This window comes from Canis lupus, chromosome 22 (assembly GCF_048164855.1).
Source record: "Canis lupus baileyi chromosome 22, mCanLup2.hap1, whole genome shotgun sequence".
Lineage (NCBI taxonomy): Eukaryota > Metazoa > Chordata > Mammalia > Carnivora > Canidae > Canis > Canis lupus.
In genome coordinates, this window is record NC_132859.1 from 30,308,968 (window position 1) to 30,330,885 (window position 21,918).

General features: G+C 37.0%; 1 long non-coding RNA gene across 1 annotated transcript; it reads left to right on the plus strand.

Annotated features, from left to right (window-relative positions):
* The first annotated feature begins 653 nt into the window (after nt 1–653).
* LOC140614470 (uncharacterized) lies at nt 654–20,683 on the plus strand. Its single transcript, XR_012015321.1, has 3 exons — nt 654–703; nt 18,923–19,012; nt 20,387–20,683. It is a non-coding gene; the product is annotated as an uncharacterized lncRNA (long non-coding RNA).
* Nucleotides 20,684–21,918: the final 1,235 nt, after the last annotated feature.

The window sequence follows — 21,918 nt, forward strand, 5'->3', positions numbered from 1 at the left end:
AGATAGCATGCACAAGTAGGAGAAAGAGCACAGGCCAGGGATTCTGCTTGTATTGAGGTCAAGGAAAAAAAACTTAGAGTTTTATAGGTTCACTCTTTATTGGTGTATTTAAAACATAATATCAGGAAATAAGTGAAGGAAGGGAGAAACAAACAGCCAAATGGTCATTTATATAAGTCAACTAGAGATCCCTAAAAGAAAAGCAAACTTTGCTGAGGGCGTGAGGGTTGGGGGGGGAGGGGATAAAAGTGGAGAGGCCTGACTCTTTATGTAGCACTGTAGCTGGCAATCTGTTTCAGATATCTGACTTTGAGGTAGATGCTTCAACAATCAAAAGCTTAAGTCAAGCATTTCATTAAAATAATACTTTTTTTTAAAAAGGCTAAATGTTAACACTACAATCCCAAATAAAGTGAACTTATATAACAAATGCTTGATATCTTTGCAGAACAGAATGGAAGGGATGTCTGTAACAATTGTACCAAAGATGGTCAGTACTCCTATACAGTGACATTCCTTTATCTATGGTTTTGCTTTCTGTGGTTTGTTAACCACAATCAGTCACAGTATGGAAACAGATGAACCTTCTTCTGACATATCATCAGAAGGTCAATATTAGCTAACGCTATGTCACAATGCCTACATTGTTCACCTCACCTCATCTCATGATGTAGGCATTTTATCTCACATCATCACAAGAAGAGTGAGTACAGTACAATAATATAGTCTGAGAGAGACACATCAAATAATTTTTATTATAGTATATTATAGTTTTATTATTTGTTGTTCATCTCTTACTATACCCAATTTATAAATTAAACTATATCAGAGGTATGTAAATATAGTTTAAAAGAGTCTGTGGTTTCAGACATCCACTAGGGGTCTTGGAACATCTCTCCCATGGATGAGGGGGTGGGCTATTATAAAATCACCTAGTGTATCTAAAATATTATGTGAATATTCTAAGCCCCAAGAAAAGCAACCAGCAAAAAGTGACACTTCTTCCAAAATTCTTATTAGGAATTCTCCATTTAGGTCCCCAGATCCCCAAATTTTCATCCATTTTGAGTGAGGTCTCTATTAGCCAACTAGACATTTTGACATTAGAACAGAACTAGAATTTGATCAATAGTGTGGCAGCTATGAGACATGTGCAATTGATGGCTTTAGGGGACAAGAGGTGGCCCACACTCGATTCATCATGTGCTTCCAGTTTCATATTCAAAAGCTCTCTTGCTTTAGGTCTGACATTTCAGGTGTGAAGAGCAGCGTAAGCAAGTTCCCTTAGTGAATATTAAAAAATTATGGCTGAAAACTCTAGGGAGGAGATATGGAAGCAAAAGGCAGGTAGTGACAGGAAAATGGATAGGAAGTCTTAGGAAAGGAAAAGGGGAGAACATCCAGCATTCTGATATGGATAGCCATTGTCTGGGGACACAGGCTTTTCCTGGTGCAGAAAGAAATCCATCTTTTTTCCCAGTCTTTCCCAAATGTCTTTTATAAAAAACCTGAAAACAAATGAAATGATAAAAATATATTCTTCTTAAAATATAATGTGGACATTATTTGGATAGTCCTTTGATTTTTTTAAGAGATTTCTTCTCCTATTGTTTGAAGAATGTGTTTATAAAACTCAGAGGAAAGAACTAGAAAATCACCCCAGAGCACAGTGGAACTGGTTATTTTGCAACCTCTTTCAATGTACCTTTCAACATTTGAAACCTCACTTATCCATCTTATGTTGGATATTTTCAAACCATCAACCGATGTCTCTTAAAGCATTAGCACCAAATGCATTAGAATATAGACCCTAAATGGAAGAAATATGAGCTGTCTGTGCTTAGAGGGACGATCCTTTAATGGTGGCATTTCTTGCAATGAGGCAGGTGATAAAAGTGATAGAAGAGCATTTTGGGTGTGAGGGTAATTTTCCAAGTCCTCTTGAATTCTGGCACTTTAGCACCTATCAACTCTACTGCTGCATTATTAGAGGCTTTTTCTATAAAAGTTGAGAGGGAGAGTTGGTTGATTCTAAGTTCAAATTGTATAAACTCTGGAGAGAGCCCCCACTTAAGTGGTTTGTGTACATACTAAGTTCCATGTTTTTTTTTTTTTTAAGATTTTGTGTATTTATTCATGAGAGACACAGAGAGGCACAGACATAGGCAGAGGGAGAAGCAGGCTCCACACAGAGAGCCTGATGTGGGACTTGATCCAAGGACCCCAGGATTACTATCTGAGCTGAAGGCAGATGCTCAACCACTAAGCCACCCAGATGTCCCTAAATTCTAGGTATTTAACCAACATTTAAAGCTTTGCTCAAAAAGATTCAGTCTTTCTGTTCAAATTAATATCCCACATTGGTGACTTTTTATAAGAATGTGGTATGGTACCTGCTACCATAAAATTTACCAGTCCTCTGAATCCTACCTATCCCCCAAGGCTCAGACCTGCATATATACCTCCCTGATAGCTTCCTTGATCACCCGAAACTTCAGATGTTTCCACTCATAACCTATAAATATTTCTATTTATACACATTTGTCACTGAGTATATGTGCTTTCAAATTTTTATTTTCAAGAATGTACTTTGTTTTCTCATCTAAAGTTTATGCTCATGGAAAGCAGAAACCATCATTTATAGCATCTTCTGTTCTTGCATTTATCAATGTATCAGACCAGTGGTTCTCTGCTTGGGCTGATTATATTCAGTCCAACTTAGCACAAATATAATGAACCTCTACTATATGTTAAAGAATGCAGTTTCAGAGATGGATGAAATAACATCCCTGTCCTCACGAAGATAACTGACTAGTCAAGGAATAAATACGAGCTCAGTTTCTATTAACCAAAACATGTCCACCAATACACATTAGATTGTGAGGCCTTTGAGATCAGAAACCGTGCTTATTCATGTTTGTAATTTCAGCATGCAGCACAGTCAAGCCCTAACTTTACTTTAGGGCACTAGACTAATGTATCCAATGGCTCATACGACCTTTCTACTCTAATAGACATTCATGCTTATGGCCCACAGAGAACTGTTGGTCATCTTCACTCTGCAGGTAGCCTGCTCCTATAAACAAATAACAGTTTCTGGCTAGATGCTATACTTACATTATCAGCCAATCACGTTAATTTTAGATCTGAAAACTATGCTCAAATCTCACCATCTCTCTTGCCATATTTAAAGCCAACAAGTGTTTCTCAAGCACCTCCTAACTCACTTGCCTGCTTCCACATTCACCTTTCTGTTTAGTTTTGTCCACACACAGCCTACTTCCAATTCAGGCTTTTTGGCTTTGCTGTTACTCTTGACTGGAAATTTCCTTTTGAGTGAGATTTTGTCTTTTTGGGCACTAAATCCCTAACATATAGGAGATTTCCTGGTACAAAATAAGAATTCAATGTTTATAAAAGGAGTGGGCAAAATTTTGGTGGGTTTTTGTTAGATATATGTAGACATGAAAGAATGATATGAGCACCCACTATTTTGTGGCAAGGACCTGAAATAGTCTCTGACCTCAAAAAGATTATGGTTTCAGTATATTTGATTATATGGGCTATCTGTTTTAATGAATAAGTAATTCTATGGTAGGGATTAAATGGGTGATTGAAATAATATGTCCTGGGTGAGCTCAGGAAACCAATGGCAGGCAACCACAATAGTTAAGCAGTGGTTTTCATCTTCAATATCTGTCTTTATGTTAATAGAAGTTTACTCATAGACATATGAGGTTTCCTTTAACTCTTTAGTGTTGGAGAAGTTCCCAAGTGAGCAAATATCAATTTCATGATTTATTTTATCTTAAATCAGTAATTGCTGAAAAGAGGAGTAGATTTGCTTCCCTGTCCTCAAGTCTTATTCTCTTTTAATCTTTTTCTGGATCCTAGATTTTTAAATTTCCATTTGAAAATTGGAATATAATAGCAACTACTCAAGGGTCGTTATTTGGCTTTAGGGAAGTAATTTGCACAATTAGAACAAACAGAGGCTAATACATACTAAGTCCTCATAAATAATAATATAATAATGATGTATTAAATGATATATTAAAAGCATTTTATAACCTCTGGAGATTTTTATAAATATAAAGAAGAAAGACCTTGAAAATAGAAAAAAGAATGTCTTGTTTTTGGCATAGAGTTTAGATCCTTTCTGTATCTTACATAATTTTAACTATTTTTACCAGGCATATAGCAAGTACTCAATAAAACATTTTGTGAAATTTTATGTTCGAGTGAGAAGAGAGGGAGGAAATGGAAAGAAATTCAAGAAAATGTTCTTTTTAATTGAAAAAAATAATGAATATATATTGAAATTGTCCAGATTATAACTCACTTGGGAGGGGTTAAGTGAATATTTCTTGTAGTAATTGAAGTAGTGGTGATATTGTCTGTAAAATATATAATTTGAATCCTAAATTTGTTGTAAAAGGGTTTAAATTTTATTGATGGTCCTCTTTTTTTTTTTTTTTAAGATTTTATTTATTTTTTCATGAGACACGGAGAGAGGGGCAGAGACACAGGCAGAGGGAGAAGCAGGCTTCATGCAGAGAGCCTGATGTGAGACTCCATCCTAGGTCTCCAGGATCACACCCTTAGCTGAAGGTGGCGCTAAACCGCTGAGCCACCCTGACTGCCCTCATGGTCCTCTCTAAAATACTAATATAAGGAACAGATTGGCATTCTTACTCAAGCTTTAGGAAAGGAGGTGTTATTTTATTTGACATTGACCTTGATTACTCTGTATCTTTCATAGTTTTTGTTACTTTAAGCAGACTCATTTTAAGTACCCAATAAATCTTTTAAATAAATGGATAAAAATGTTCAGGAATGATATGTATATTTCTTGTGATCTCAAAGACTTATGCCTAGATGGTTGCCAAGTCTCTTTTAGTCTCTTGTGACAGAGGCCATTCATCATGATTGATATCCTCTAAGCAATGGCCTCTTCATCTTTTAAAAATTTTTAATATTTAAATTTTTTATTGAAACACAGTTGACACCCAATGTTAAATTAATTTCAGGTATACAATATGGTGATTTTACAATTCCCTATCTTATGTCATGCATACCATAAAGTGTAACTACCATCTGTCACCATATAACCCTACTACAATACCACTGACTATATTCCCTATTCTGGAGCTTTCATCCCCATAACTTATTCATTCCATATCTGAAAGCCTGTATCTCTGACTCCTCTTCACCCATTTTGCTCTTCCCCCCATTCGCCACCCCTCTAGCAACAATTAGCCCATTTCCTATATTTATAATTGTTTGTGCTTTTTGTTTGTTTATTCATTTGTTTTAGATTCTACATGAGTAAAAATGATAGATATTTGTCTTTTTTCCTTATTTTTTCACTTAGCCTAATACCCTCTAGATCCTTCTACATTGTTACATAAGGTGAGATCTCATTCTATTTTATGGCTGAATAATATTCCTTCGCGCACATACACATTCACGTGACATCTTTGTCTATTGATATACACTTGTGTTGCTTCCATATCTTGTCTAAATAAATAGTGCAGCAGTTTTTAACATAGGGGAGCATATATTTTTTCAAATTACTGTTTTTGTTTTCTTTTGTAAATAACCAGTAGTGGAATTACTGGATCATATGGTATCTCTAGTTTTAATTTTTTAAAGGAATCTCCATACTATTTACCAGTGGCTGAACCAATTTATATTCCTACCAACAGTATATAAGGGTTTTATTCCTCCACATCTTCACAAATGCTTGTCATTTCTCGTCTTTTTGTTCTAGCCATTCTGACAGTTGTAAGGTAATATCTCATTGTGGTTTTGATCTGTATGTCTTCTTTCAAAAAACATCTGTTCGGGTCCTCTGTTTTTTTTAAATTGAATTTTTTTTTTCATGTAGAGTTGTATAAGTTCTTTATATATTTTAGATACTTAGCCCTTTTCAGATACATCATTTGCAAATAATTTCTCCCATTGAGTAGGTTCCCTTTTCATTTTGTTGATGGTTTCTTTCACTGTGCAGAAGCTTTTTATTTTTTGTTTAGGCTCAATAGTTCATTTTTGCTTTTGTTTCTCTTGTCTGAAGAGTTATGTCTAGAAAAATGTTGCTAAGACCAATGTCAAAGAGCTTACTGTCTATGTTTTCTAGGAGTTTTATGGTTTTGGACCTTACATTTAGATCTTTCATACATTTTGGATTTATTTTTGTGTATGGTATAAGAAAATGGTCCAGTTTCATTCTCCTGCATATGGCAGTCTAGTTTTCCCAGCACTGTTTCCTGAAAAGACTGTCTTTTCAACCACTGTGTATTCTCTCCTTTATCATAGACTAATTGGCCGTGATTAATAATCCATGTAAACATGGGTTATTTCCGGGCTCTCTATTCTTTTCTATTGATATGTGTCTGGTTTTGTACTGATACCATATTAGTTTGATTAGTTTGATTACTATAGCTTTGTATTATATCTTGAAATTTGGGATCATGATAACTGTAGTTGTTCTCCTTTCTTAATATTGCTTTGGCTATTTGTATGGAGTGGTTCCATACAAATTTTAGGATTATTTGTTCTAGTTCTGTGAAAAATGCTTTTAGTATTTTTGTAGGGATTGCATAGAATCTGTAGATTGCTTTGGATGGTATGGGCATTTTAATAACATTAATTCTTCCAATCCATGACTATGAAATCTTTCATTATTTGTGTCCTCTTCAATTCTTTCATCACTGTTGTATTGTTTTCAGAGTAGATTTTTCACCTCTTCAGTTAAGGTTATTTGTAAGTATTTTGTTCTCTCTTTTTTTTTTTTTTTTGTATTTTGTTCTTTTTGATACAATTATAAATGGAATTGTTTTCTTACTTTGTCTTTCTGCCACTTCACTGTGTATAGAAACAAATAATTTCTGTGCATTAATTTTGTATCTTGCAACTTTATTGAATTCATTTATTTCTTCAAATAGCTTTTTGGTATAGTCATTAGGATTTTCTATGCATAGCATCCTGTCATCTGCAAATATCGAGTTGAACTTCTTCCTTACCAACTTGGATGCTTTTATTTCTTTTTGTTGTTGGATTGCTGTGAGTAGGACTTCTAGTACTATGTTGAATAATGGTTGTCAGGATGGATATTCTTGTCTTGTTCATGATCTTAAGTAAAACTCCTTCTTTTTACATTGTTTATGATGTTAGAAGTGGCATTGTGATACATGCCCTTTATTATATTGAGGAATGTTCCTTCTAAACCCATTTTGTTGAGAGTTTTTATCATGAATGGATGTTGAATTTTGTCAAGTGCTTTTTCTGCATCTATTGAGATGACTATGAAAACTTTATACTTCCTTTTGCTAATGTGGTTCATCACCTTGAAATGTGAATATTGAACCATCCTTGTGTCACCAAAAGGAATCACACTTGATTGTTGAATGATCATTTAAATATATTGTTGAATGTAGTTTGCTAGTACTTTATTGAAGATTTTTGTATTACATTCATTAGGGATATTTGTCTATAGTGTCTTTTTCTGGTTTTAGTATCAGGGTAATGCTGGCCTCACAAAATGCCTTTGGGAGCTTTTCGTCCTCTTCTATTTTTGGGAAGTTTGAAGAGAATAGGTGCTAACTCTTTTTAAAATATTTAGTAATAACTCTAGGAAATGAACTAAGGGTGGTGGAAGGGGAGGAGGGTGAGGGGTGGGGGTGAATGGGTGACAGGCACTGAGGGGGGCACTTGACGGGATGAGCATTGGGTGTTATTCTGTATGTTGGTAAATTGAACACCAATAAAAAATAAATTTATTATAAAAATAAATAAAATAAAATATTTAGTAATAAGTTCTTTATAGATTTTGGATACTAGCCCTTTATCTGATATGTCATTTGCAATATCTTCTCCCATTCTGTAGGTTGTCTTTTAGTTGTGTTGACAGTTACTCTAGCTGTGCAGAAGCTTTTTATCTTAAGTCCCAATAGTTCATTTTTGCTTTTGTTTCCCTTGTCTTCATAGATGTATCTTGCAAGAAGTTGCTGTGACCAAGTTCAAAAAGGGTGTTGCCTATGTTCTCCTCTAGGATTTCAATGGATTCTTGTCTCACATTTATATCTTTCATCCATTTTGAGTTTCTCTTTGTGTATGGTGTAAGATAATGGTTCAGTTTCATTCTTCTGCATGTGGCTGTCCAATTTTCCCAGCACCATTTATTGAAAAGACTGTCCTTTTTCTAGTGGATAGTCTTTCCTGCTTTGTCAAATGTTAGTTGGCCATAGAGTTGGAGGCCCATTTCTGGGTTCTCTATTCTGTTCCATTGATCTATGTGTCTGTTTTTGTGCCAATACCACACACTGTATTGATGATCACAGCTTTGTAGTACAACTTAAAATCCGGCATTGTGATGCCCCCAGCTCTGGTTTTCCTTTTCAATATTCGCCTGGCTATTTGGGGTCTTTTCTAATTCCACACAAATATTAAGATGATTTGTTCTAACTCTCTGAAGAAAGTCCATGGTATTTTGATAGGGATTGCATAGAACGTGTAAATTGCCCTGGGTAGCATTGACATTTTCACAATATTAATTCTTCCAATCCATGAGCATGGAATATTTTTCCATCTCTTTGTGTCTTCCTCAATTTCTTTCAGAAGCGTTCTGTAGTTTTTAGGGTATAGATCCTTTACCTCTTTGGTTAGGTTTCTTCCTAGGTATCTTATGCTTTTGGGTGCAATTGTAAATGGGATTGACTCCTTAATTTCTCTTTCTTCAGTCTCATTGTTAGTGTATAGAAATGTCATTGTCAGATAAAGGGCTAGTATCCAAGATCTATAAATAACTTATTAAACTCAACAGCAAAGAAACAAACAATCCAATCATGAAATGGGCAAAACACATCAACAGAAATTTCACCAAAGAGACATGCACATGGCCAACAAGCACAGGAGAAAATGCTCCTCATCACTTGCCGTCAGGGAAATACAAATCAAAACCACAATGAGATACCACCTCACACCAGTGAGAATGGCAAAAATTAACAGGACAGAAAACAACAAATGTTGCAGAGGATATGGAAAAAGAGGAACCCTCTTGCAGTATTGGTGGGAATGTGAACTGGTGCAGCCACTCCGGAAAACTGTGTGGAGGTTCCTCAAAGAGTTAAAAATAGAGCTACCCTATGACCCAGCAATTGCACTCCCTGGGATTTACCCCAAAGATACAGACGCAGTGAAATGGTAGGACACCTGCACCCTAATATTTATAGCAGCAATGTTCACAATAGCCAAACTGTGGAAGGAGCCTCGGTGTCAATTAAAAGATGAATGGATAAGGAAGATGTGGTCTATATATACAATGGAATATTACTCAGCCATTAGAAAGGGCGAATACCCACCATTTTCTTCGATGTGGATGGAACTGGAGGCTATTATGCTGAGTGAAATAAGTCAATGGGAGAAGGACAATCATTATATGGTTTCACTCATATAGGGAATATAAAAAATAGTGAAAGGTATTAAAGGAGAAGAGAGAGGAAATGAGTGGGAAATATTAGAGAGGGTGACAAAACATGAGAGACTCCTAACTCTGGGAAATGAACGAAGAGTGGTGGAAGGGGAGGTGGGCAGGGCGATGGGGTGACTGGGTGATCGGCACAGAGGAGGGCACTTATGGGATGTGCACTGGGTGTTATACTATATGTTGGCAATTTGAACTCCAATAAAAAATATACAAAAAAAGAAAAGTGATGCATAAATATTTGGTAAAATTTACCTGTGATTCTATCTAGTCTTGACTTTTGTTCTTCACAGTTTTTAAAATTAAACATTCAATTTCATTACCATCAAATGATATGTTCAAATCTATTTCTTTCAAATTCAGATTTGGAAGATTTTATGTTTCTAGGAATTTATCCATTTATTCTAGGACGAGCAATTTGTTGGCATGATTTTTTAAATAGTGTTCTCTTATAATCCTTCATATTTCTGTGGTGTTGGTTTTTAGTCATCTGTTTTAATTTATAATGTTATTTATTTATGTCTTTTTTTGATGAGTTGGCTAAAGGCTTATTAATTTTTTTAATATTTTCAAAGAACCCCACTATTATTTTAATTGATCTTTTCTTTTGCCCTTTTTAAAAGTCTATTTTAATCATGTCTTTTCTAATCTTTTTTTCTTGGGCATTGTTCTTTTTCTAGTTCTTTTGGGAGTAAGGTTAGATTATGTATTTGAGATTTTTTCCTGTTTTTTTTTTTTTTTAAAGGTGTGTTTATATTGCTAGGAATTTCCTTCCTAAAACTGCTTTTACTGTGTCCCAAGTATTTTAAATTATTTTGTTTTTATTTTCATTTGTCTTCATGTATTTTGTGATTACCTGTCTCATCTTCATTGACCCATTCCCAGTTTAGTAGGATATTGTTTAGCTTTCATGTGTTTCTTGAGGTTTTTCCATTTTTTTCTTTTCATCGATTTCTAATTTTATACTATTGTTTTCAAAAGAGACACATGATATTATTTCAATCTCTTTAAATTTATTTGAGATTTGTTTTGAGATCTAAAATGTGATCTGTTCCTGGAGAATGTTTCGTACGTTCAATACACATTGAAAATAATATGTATTCTGTTGTTTTGGATAAAACGTTCAGTGTATATCTGTTAAGTTTATCTGGTATAATGTGTCATCAAAGACACTCACTAATTTTCTACCTGAATCTATTGACGTAAACAAGATGTTAAAATCTCCTACATTTTTGGATACTGTCAATTTCTCCATTTATGTCAGTTATTATTTCCTTATGTACTTAGATACTCCAATATTAGGTACATAGATATTTACAATTGTTAAATCCTCTTGCCAGATTGACTCATTTATCATTATATAATGCTTTTCTTTGTCTCTTGTTACAGTCTTTGTTTTAAAGTATTTTTTTCTGACATAAATATTGCTATTGCTTTCTTTCTTTCTTCCCCTCCTCCTTTTTCTTCTTTCTTTCTTTCTTTCTTTCTTTCTTTCTTTCTTTCTTTCTTTCTTTTCTTTCTTTCTTTCTTTCTTTCTTTCTTTCTTTCTTTCTTTTCTTTCTTTCCTTTCTTTCCTTCTTTCCCTCCTCCTCCTTTTTCTTATTGCTTCTATTTGCATGGTATGTATATTTCTATCCCTTCAGTTTCAATCTCTACATGTCTTTATGTCTGAAATGAGTCTTTCATAGGCAGTATATAGATGAGTCTTCTGCTATTGTTATTCATTTCACTACCCTAGGTCTTTTGGTTTATTTTTATTTATTTTATTTTTTAAAGATTTTATTTATTTCTTTGAGAGACTGAAAGAAAGCTAGAGAAAGCACGAATGGGGTAACAGGAGAGGGAGAAGCAGACTCCCCACTGAATAGGGAGCCCAATGCAGGGCTCAACCCAGGGACTTTGAAATCATGACCTGAGCCAAAGGCAGATGCTCAACTGACTGAGTCACTCAGGTGCCCCCACTATCCCAGGTCTTTTGATTGGGATATTTTGTTCATTTACATTTAAAATAATGATTAAAGGGATGCCTGGGTGGCTCAGAGGTTGGGTGTCTGCCTGCCTTTGGCTTAGGACGTGATCCTGGAGTCCTGGGATCGAGTCCCACATGAGACTTCCTGCATGCAGCCTGCTTCTCCCTCTGCCTATGTCTCTCTCTCTCTCTCTCTCTCTCTCTCTGTTCTTCATGAATAAATAAATAAAATCTTTTTAAAATAAAATAATGATTAAGTATTTATTCTCATTTAGTTAATTGTTGGTTATTTTTGTGGTTCTTCACTGGTCCTTCTTTTGCTCTCTTCCTGGTGATTGATGACTTTCTATAGTGTTATTCTTGGTTTTCTTTCTCTTTATTTTTTGTATATCAATTATAGATTTGGGTTTGTGGTTACCATGAGGTTATATAGAATATTCCAAGGCTATAGCAGTCTACATTAATTTGATGGTTAATTAAATCAAGCATGTTCTGAAAGAACATTTTAATACTTCCTCCACATTTTATGTATATGTTGTCATATTTTATAACTTTTTACTTCTAATTATGATCTTTTGTTTTCCACTTAAAGGAGTCCCTATAATATTTCTTTTAAGCCTGATTTAGTGTTGATGAGCTCCTTTAACTCTGTCTAGAACGTGCTTTATTGTTCCTTGAAATCTGAATTATAATCTTGTCAGATATTCTTTCTTTTTTAAGATTTATTTATTTATTTATTTTAGAGGGGGGAGAGGCAGAAGGAGAGGTGAGAATCTTAAGCAGACTCCCTGCTGAATGTGAAGCCCAGTGCAAGGCTCTGTCTCACAACCCTGAGATCATGATCTGAGCCAAGATTAAGAGTTGGACACTTAACTAACTGAGCCACCAAGGTGCCCCTCAAGGTAGAGTACTCTTAATTGTAGGTTTTTTTCTTTCTTTCCTTCTTTCAGCGCTTTGAGTATATTGTTCCACTCTATTTTGTCCTGAAAAGTTTCTGCTGAAAACTCAGCTGATAGGCTTAGAGTTCCCTGTGTGCACAACTTTTTCCTCCTCTCTTGCTGCTGTTGAAATTCTTCCTTTATCTTTAAGCTTTGACATTTTAATCCTTATGTGTTTTCATGTGACCATCCCTGAGTTCATTTTGTTTGAAAATCTCTGTGATTCTTAAAATCAGATATCTATTCCTTTCTCCAGTTTATGGATTTTTTTGTCAATAACAGTTTATTTTTCAAATTTTTTAAAATTTTAATTCAATTAGCCAACCTCTAGTACATCATTAGTGTCAGATGTATTGTTCAATAATTTATCAGTTGTGTATAACATCCAGTGTTCACAACATTACATGCCCTCCTTTATGCCCTTCACCCAATTACTCTATTCCCCCACCCACCTCCCCTCCACAGCCCTCAGTTTGGTTTTTATAGTTAAGACTATTTCATAGTTTTTCTCCCTCTCTGACGACTTCCCATTCATTTTTCCCTCCCTTCCCTATAATCGTCTGCACTGTTTCTTATATTCCTTCCAATATAAATATTGGAATATATATATATGTATATGTGTGTGTGTGTGTGTGTGTGTGTGTGTGTGTATATATATATATATAATGGAAGGAATATAAGAGCTAATATATATTATATTAATACACACCACATCCTTATCCATTCATCTGTCGATGGACATTTTGGCTTTTTCCACAGTTTGACTATTGTGGACATTGCTACTATGAACAGTGGGATGCAGGTGACCCTTTGGATCACTACATTTGTATCTTTGAGGTAAATACCTAGTAGTGCAATTGGTGGGTCATAGGGTAGCTGAATTTTTTAACTTTTTAAGGAACAGTATGGAGGTTCCTAAGAAGTTTATGAATATTTCCAACTATTATTTCTTTAAATGTGTTTCCTACTCCTTTCTTTCTCTTTTCTTCTAGGACCAATATGATGGAAATGTTTGTTTGCTTGATGTTGTCCAACAGATCCCTTGACCTAGCCTCACTTAAATCTTTTTCCTGTTCAACTTGTATGTTTTCCATTAGCCTGTCTTCTAGATCACTGACTCATTCTTCTGCATTCTCTAATATACTGCTGATTCCCTCTAGTGTATTTTTCGTTTATTTTATTTTTCAAATATCATTGGTTCTTTTTATATTTTCTCTTTGTTTAAATTCTCATAGAATTCCTTCACTCTTCTCTGCAATATGCATCTTTATGATCATTACTTTAAAATCTTTATGAGGCATATTGTATATCTACATTTCATTTAGTTCTTTTTCTGAGGTTTTGTCTTATTCTTTGGTTTAGAACATATTTCGTCTCCCTATTTTTTTTTTAATTTTTAAATTTTATTTATGATAGGCACACAGTGAGAGAGAGAGAGGCAGAGACATAGGCAGAGGGAGAAGCAGGCTCCATGCACCGGGAGCCTGACGTGGGATTCGATCCCGGGTCTCCAGGATCGCGCCCTGGGCCAAAGGCAGGTGCTAAACCACTGCGCCACCCAGGGATCCCTCGTCTCCCTATTTTGCTTGACTTTCTGTACTTGTTTCTATGAATTAGTCAGAACAACTACTTCTCCTAAATTTAAAGGAATGCTCTTGTGTGTGGTCATCTCATGTGTAGGCTAGGCATACCTAGTGATTTTGGCTTCCTGGCTGAAGCTGTGTTTGGTATGGGCAGAAGGTCATCATGGGGGCACTCTCTGCTGGGATGATTGGATCTTAAGTGGTTATAAGAAACAATGGTTCAGGGGCTTTTTGCATAGAGAAAATCCTGGCAGGACAGTTGAAGCTGAAGTGGGTACAAGCTGGGATGCCAGCTGGGGTATCTCTGTGTGTTCTGTGTATAGGGCATCCTAGTGGCATAACTGGAGTTAAGGTGGAGCATGGTCCAGTGTGTCTCAGTATGCCCGGCACAAGGAGCACCCTGGTCGAACAGGTGAAGCTAAATGGATGCAAGCTGGGGTGTCCCGGCATCTAAGCACAGGGGTTGCCTTGTGGGAGTGATTGGGGCCAAGGTTGATGTAAGCTGGGGTGTCTCAGCACATTCCACATAGGGGGTTCTCTGATGGTACAGCTGGAGCCAAGGTGTGCTGTGGGCCAGGAGTCTTAGAGTGTTCCACATGGAAAATACTCTGGAAGCATGGCTGGAATCATGATAGGCATGGGCTTGGGGGTTCCTGGGATGCTTGGTGCAGGGGACACCTTGGCAGAGTGGATGCAGCTAAAGGAGATGTGAACTTGGATGTCCCCAAGTACTCTGTGCTGGGGATGCCCTGTCCAGTTGTCTGGATTCAGAATGGTGCTGGCCTGGAGTTTTCTTGGGTGTTTTGTACTTGTGTAACCTTGGTGTGATGGCTGGAGAGCTTTAATGTGTGCTGACCAGAGGCATCCCAGTATATGCCATGCTGAGACAACCTTGCATGAGATGGGGCTAGTATGGGCTAGAGGCCCAGGCTCACTGAAGGGTGAGCTACAACACCCAGAATCCTGCTCCTGCCTACACCATCAACATGGAGGGTGACTGTAAACCATGGTGCTTGCCAGCCTCTGTGACCTGGAGAGAATTCCTGCAGCTCTTCTGGTATTTGGTAGAGCTCTAAGGATGGATCTTTTATATACTGGTTGTTCTTTTAAACCACAGCTGTTTTTATGTGCCCCTGGCAAATGAATCAGCTCACAGTCCCCCACTACTATTCCTCTCCACTGCAGTTTGCAGCATTAGAGGTGGGGATTTCCCTTCATTACTATATCTCTGTCTTCATTACTATGTCTCTGCCTCTCTTGCCATTCTCTATGTGGTTTCTCTATCTTACATTATGCAGAAACTGTTTTTGTCAGCCCTTAGTTCTTCATGAGGAATTGCTTTATAAATATGTATAGATTTGGCATGTTCAAGAAGGAGGTGAGTTCAAGGTCTTCCTGTGTCACCATCTTGGACTGGAACTCTCCTCTTTAACTTCATTTTTAAGCCCATGCTTCCAAAAAAACTCCCCCCTCCCGCATTTCTAGGAGCTGCACCTCAGGCTGCTCAGCATGAAACTGCTGTTTTCCAAACCACAATTCTAGGTTTCCCACTGACATAAAAAGTATTTACTATACCCCTTGAATCTGTCTTAACTTTCTTTTGGCTCTCTATTATGGACTGTCTTTGGCACTTTGCTACCCTACCCACATAGACCAGTCACAGGAGGCCTAGCCTTTGGGGCTCATCAGACACCAGAAGCTAAGTCTCTTTAAGGCTTTGAGAATAAACTGGCTGAGTGCTTGACTCCAGTGACTTCCAGGGTTGATGGAGTCTCTGACTAGCCTCATGTTTTCAGTTCCCTCTGACTTAAGCAGATAGCTTTATTACAAGGGATGCACTTTCTAATATAAAGCACCATTCATCAGAAGTAATTCCTCATTCTTCTACTCACTGAAATTCTCATAACGATTTCCAGCTAAGTTCTCAAAGTTTGCTTTTAGAGTAGGTCGCTTAAAAATAGCTATAAAAACTGACAATGCTTGACCAAAATCTTAGGCAAAATAGTTAAAATATCTCTCCTTTGATTTCTGCTCAATAGAATGTGAGACTGAGATTAGTCAGAAAAGCAAATAAAGATATACTTTTGGCTTTGAAACAGGTATCTTGCTCCAGATGTATTTACCAGCATCCAATCTGAGGTTGATAACAGTGCTTTAATCTAGTACTTTGCCAGACCTTACATTATAGTCTTGTAGAAAAAAAAATTATGTAAATTTATTTTTTATTGGTGTTCAATTTGCCAACATAGAGAATAACACCCAGTCCTCATCCCATCAAGTGCCCCCCTCAGTGCCCGTCACCCAGTCACCCCCACCCCTGTCCACCTCCCATTCCACCACCCCTAGTTCGTTTCCCAGAGTTAGGAGTCTCTCATGTTCTGTCTCTCTTTCTGATATTTCCCACTCATTTTTTCTTCTTTCCCCTTTATTCCCTTTCACTATTTTTTATATTCTCCAAATGAATGAGACCATATAATGTTTGTCCTTCTCCAATTGACTTATGTCACTCAGCATAATACCCTCCAGTTCCATCCACGTCTAAGCAAATGGTGGGTATTTGTCATTTCTCATGGCTGAGTAATATTCCATTGTATACATAAACCACATCTTCTTTATCCATTCATCCTTCGATGGACACTGAGGCTCCTTCCACAGTTAGTCTTGTAGAAAACTTAATGTAGATGACTGTATCTGTTACTTTTTGCCTGCACTAATTCTTTACATGTTTAGTCACTTCAGGCCCAGGGACAATGAAATATTTGGGGGAACCTCCTGACACTAAATTGGGGTTTTGAAAAGTCTTGCATTCTCCATAGAATGTGTTAAATGAATGAACCTGGCCCACAGTATAAGATGAGCACCATGTGTGCAGCCTCTGTATTTAAACTTCACTTGATGTGGATAGTTGCTTTCTGCTTTGATTTCCAATGACCATCAGGACTGTATCTCAGCTTAAGCATAGTCATATGAAATCTTCTCTCACTTGCCTTTTTTTTTTTCTTTTCTGCAAGTTCCTTCTCCCATCCTGGATCCAGACCATGCTTCAGTATGTTTTGCATCAGTACAGATAATTTTCAAAAGACCCTGACACTTAACCTGATTGTGGGAAACACAACCAATATGTTTAACACTGTTAATAACATGACCCAAAATTGCATTCAAATTAGTTATGGCACCTCTTCTGCGCCTTTTTTGGTTTCAGATTCCTCTATCTGCTCTTTCTCAACCTTTAAGAAACCAATCTTAACATTTTTTATGGCTTGAACAACATAATGTAAAATAGAGTAAAACAAAGAATTCAGTTCCACTGTTAAAAATACAGGTTCCTAGTTTGAGGGTCCCTAGAAAGGATGTTAAGAATTTTAAGTAATCCTAAAGTAATTCAATTTTCCTGACTTCAGAAAAGGAGAAAACTCTGTTTCCTTTTTTTTGGCCTACAGGAGTCAGTTATAGAAAAACCAAGCTAAAATTTTTGAAGAAAGGGAATGTGGCCAAAAAAAAACCCTTTGGTACTTCATCCTGCCTCTTGCCCTTCAATTGCTCAAGAGGTAGCCACTGGTGAGGACAAGGCTGCTCTTTCCCCAGGTGCCATTTAGAACCCCAAGTATTAGAGCTGAGGAATGTCTCTTCCTCCATGTATTGGCAATGAACTTCCCATTGTGAAGAAAAGCATATTTTTATTTTATAGTTTTTGGTTTTCCAGTCACTGAATCCATCTGGTTAGGATAAAACCAGAGAAAAAGGGAGAGAATGTAAAGGACTCCCCCCACCCCACCCCCCCCACCCCCGCTTTAAGTGAAGAGCTTTTAGCCAGTGTGTTTCTCATGGTTTCCAGGCTGTTTTGAAAACCAACCTTCCAGCTAACTCATATGGGTGCAGTATCAATCAACAAAAGAGCTCATGAAACAGTTAGTTGGAGGCTGAGTGAAAAGAATGTGACAACTTTCCCACAGATTCCTTCTCCAATGGGTAATGAGTGTTAGCTCACTGAGAAGCAACAAGGGATTTAAGGGAACCGCTCAAATAGTGCTTATCCAAAGAATTCACAAGAACTCGCCCTTTTAGCCAAGGGCTCCCTGTTGTGAGCATGAAAGGTTTTTGATCATGTCATTTAAATTTGTCTCACAAAACATGTCTCAAAGAGAAAGGGAAGTGTTTATTCCATGGACACTAGTTGTTGGCCCAGATCTATTCTTTTTTTTTTTATCCTCTTCCTCCTCCTCCTTCTTCTGCTGCTTCTGCTTCTTCTTCTTCTTCTTCTTCTTCTTCTTCTTCTTCTTCTTCTTCTTCTTCCTTTTTTCCTAGAGAGGTTTCCTAAAGCTTTATTTCTGCTCTCACAAAACGTCTTCTGTATCATGGCATAACACAAAACAACAGTTGAATAAAGAGAGGAATAAAAAATAATATTCATCACTTGAAGGAAGTCATACTTTCAAGTTCCTTATTACTTCTGTATTCAGGTTGCAATTTCTGATTGATCTATTCCAGGCTGTGTATTCTGGGAGGAGTAAGTTGTCTGTATATCAGAGTGAGTTGAGTAGGAGAAGCTACTACGCTAAATCATAGAAGTATTTTGTAGGGCTGCTAACCAAGAAAAGGCAAGCTCAAACTTTGATGCTTCCTGCAAAGTTAGTTTGTCAGCTATTTTCTTTCTGATAGATAGATAGAAAGTACAATTGATCTCTCTGTTTAAGCAAATAACTATTTGTTTAAGCAAATAACTATTTGTAGTTTTTAATAAGTTTAATTTTAGCAACTGGTAAGCCTTACACTTAGGCAAAAATTAAAATCATTGGTTGAGAGATGATGTTTTTAAAATTACAATCCTCATCATTGCAAAAAAATGCTTTGGTACTCTAAGTAGAAATACAGTTATTTCAATGTAGAATATAAAGTGGAAAACTCTGATTCTGCTCCTACATTTTTCTGATTTTATTCTCTTTGCTAGATTTGGTCCCCACTGCAAATGGTTGACCTCAAGAAAGTTATGTAGTCTTCTGTATCTTGGTGTCCTCATCTATCAAAGGGGCTGATAATGGTATCTACCTCATTGAGTTGTTAAGATATTAAATGACTAACTCTGGGAAACAAACAGAGGGTGTGGAAGGGGAAGTGGATGGGGGGATGGGGTAACTGGGTTATGGACAATGAGGAAGGCACTTGATGGGATGAGCACTGGATGTTATGCTATATGTTAGCAAATTGAATTTAAATTTAAAAAGGTTGGGATCCCTGGGTGGCGCAGCCGTTTGGCGCCTGCCTTTGGCCCAGGGCGCGGTCCTGGAGACCCGGGATCGAATCCCACGTCGGGCTCTCGGTGCATGGAGCCTGCTTCTCCCTCTGCCTATGTCCCTGCCTCTCTCTCTCTCTCTCTGTGACTGTCATAAATAAATAAAAATGTTTAAAAAAATAAATAAATTTAAAAAGGTTAAGAAAAGATATTAAACGAGATACTGTGATAGGTATCTGGTAAGCTCCAGCTACATTAATAGCCTAGTAAAGCAGAATTCCAGAAAATATGTTTTCTATATCCCAAGGACTATTCTAAATGCTTCATATATATTAGTTCATATAATGATGCTAATCACTCCTTGTATATTAGTCTACTTTTCAGATAAAGAAAATGAGGCACAGAGAGGCCAAGTAACCTGCACAGTGTCACACAGTTAGTAAATGGCACCAGGGTTCAAACCTAGATAGACTGACTTCAAATCCAATGAAGGTAGCCTGCCCTTTGGTGTAATAGCACTCCACAAGTTTACCTGAGTTTCTACTGAGAGAGAGAGAGAGAGAGAGAAACTTTAATTCACACTATTGCTAGCATGAGTTTTCTTAAAAGAACCTGACCCCATTCATTTGCTTGGAACCCTTCTTTCCTTTATCACTTGAATATAATTGACATGATCTTTCACTGTTCCATCCATGTCTAAGTCTCCAGACCTATTTGCCAAAGCCCTGACCTTGTATTTTATACTCTTCTGCATACATATGCCTTTATACTCTCTCTGGCACTCAACATACAATTTAACACTCTATGTATTGGAACAACAGCTCCACTGTCCCTGGAATATACTCCACCTAACCTGTGTCATCTTTTGTACCTATGAAAATTTGATTTATTCTTCAAAACTTGGCTCTGTTTTGCCTTTCCCATGATGCTGCCCCTTCCCAAAACACTTCATTGTTGTATTGTATTTTACAAAGAAATGTGCAATCGTAGCTACCACCAAATGCAATTCTGCATTTGGATATTGCCATTGTCCCTCCCCGATCAAGAGGTAGGATGTATTTCTCCACTTCCTTGAATCTGATCAGGCCCTATTTTGACCAACAGAACACAGCAGAAATGATGCTAAACTCTTATAGGTACAACCCTAACCAGCCTGGAAATTCAACTTCCTTCCTCTCGCAGTTTTGAACTAGCATATAAAACCCAGGGCCACACTGACATACAGAGCTACAACCAAGAAGGGCACAGAGGTGCCAGACATGTGAATGAGGAAGCCATCTTTGGTAACCAGCCTAGTTCTGCAGATGACTTTAGCTGCAGCTATTATCTGACTGAAGTCAAATAGAAGAGTCCAAGAAAGAAGTACCCAGCTGAGTGGAGTCAAATTGTAGAAGCATGAGAGAAAATGGTAAATTGTTTAAACCACTGTTTTGAGGTGGCTTGTTATGTACCAATAAATAAAAACTAAAATGCCATTTATCTAGTTTTGATGACTTCTATTTTTGCATGTATCTACTTCATATGTTGTATTCTTTACTTTGTATGTTTCATATATATATATATATTATTGGAGTTCTATTTCCCAACATATAGCATTACATCCAGTGCTCATCCATTCAAGTGCCCTCATCAGTGCCTGTCACCCAGTCACCCCGTCACCCCGCCTACCTCCCCTTCCACTATCCCCTGTTCCTTTCCCAGAGTTAGGAGTCTTTCATGTTCTGTCACCCTCTCTGATTTTTGCCATTCATTTTCTCTCCTTTCCCCTATAATCCCTTTCACTATTTTTTATATTACCTGAATGAATGAGCCCATATAATGTTTGTCCTTCTCCGATTGACTTACTTCACTCAGCATAATAACCTCCAGTTTCAACCACGTTGAAGTAAATGGTGGTTGAAGTGGTAAGTAAATCCACTTTCTAATGGAAAGTAGGACATTCCTCCTTTCTAATGGCTGAGTAATATTCCATTGTATACATAGACCACATCTTCTTTATCCAGTCATCTTTCAATGGACACCTAGGCTTCTTCCACAGTTTGGGTATTGTGGACATTGCTGCTATAAATATTGGGGTGCAGGTGTCTTAACTTTTCACTGCATCTGTATCTTTGGGGTAAATCCCCAGCAGTGCAATTGCTGGGTCATAGGGCAGATCTATTTTTAATTCTTTGAGGAACCTCCACACAGTTTTCCAGAGTGGCTGCACCAGTTCACATGCCCACCAAGAGTGCAAGAGGGTTCCCCTTTCTCTACATCCTCTCCATTTGTTGCTTTCTATCTTGTTAATTTTTGCCATTCTCACTGGTGGGAGGTGGTATCTCATTGTGGTTTTGATTTGTATTTCCCTGATGGCAAGTGATGAGGAACATTTTCTCATGTGCTTGTTGGCCATGTCTATGTCTTCTTTAGTGAAATTTCTGTTCATGTCTTTTGCTCATTTCCAGATTGGATTGTTTGTTTCTTTGCTGTTGAGTTTAATAAGTTCTTTATAGATCTTGGATACTAACCCTTTATCTGATATGTCATTTGCAAATATCTTCTCCCATTCTATAGGTTGACTTTTAGTTTTGTTGACAGTTTCTCTTGCTGTGCAGAAGCTTTTTATCTTGATGAAGTCTCAATAGTTCATTTTGCTTCTGTTTCCCTTGCTTTTATAGATGTATCTTACAAGAAGTTGCTGGGGCCAAGTTCAAAAAGGGTATTACCTCTAG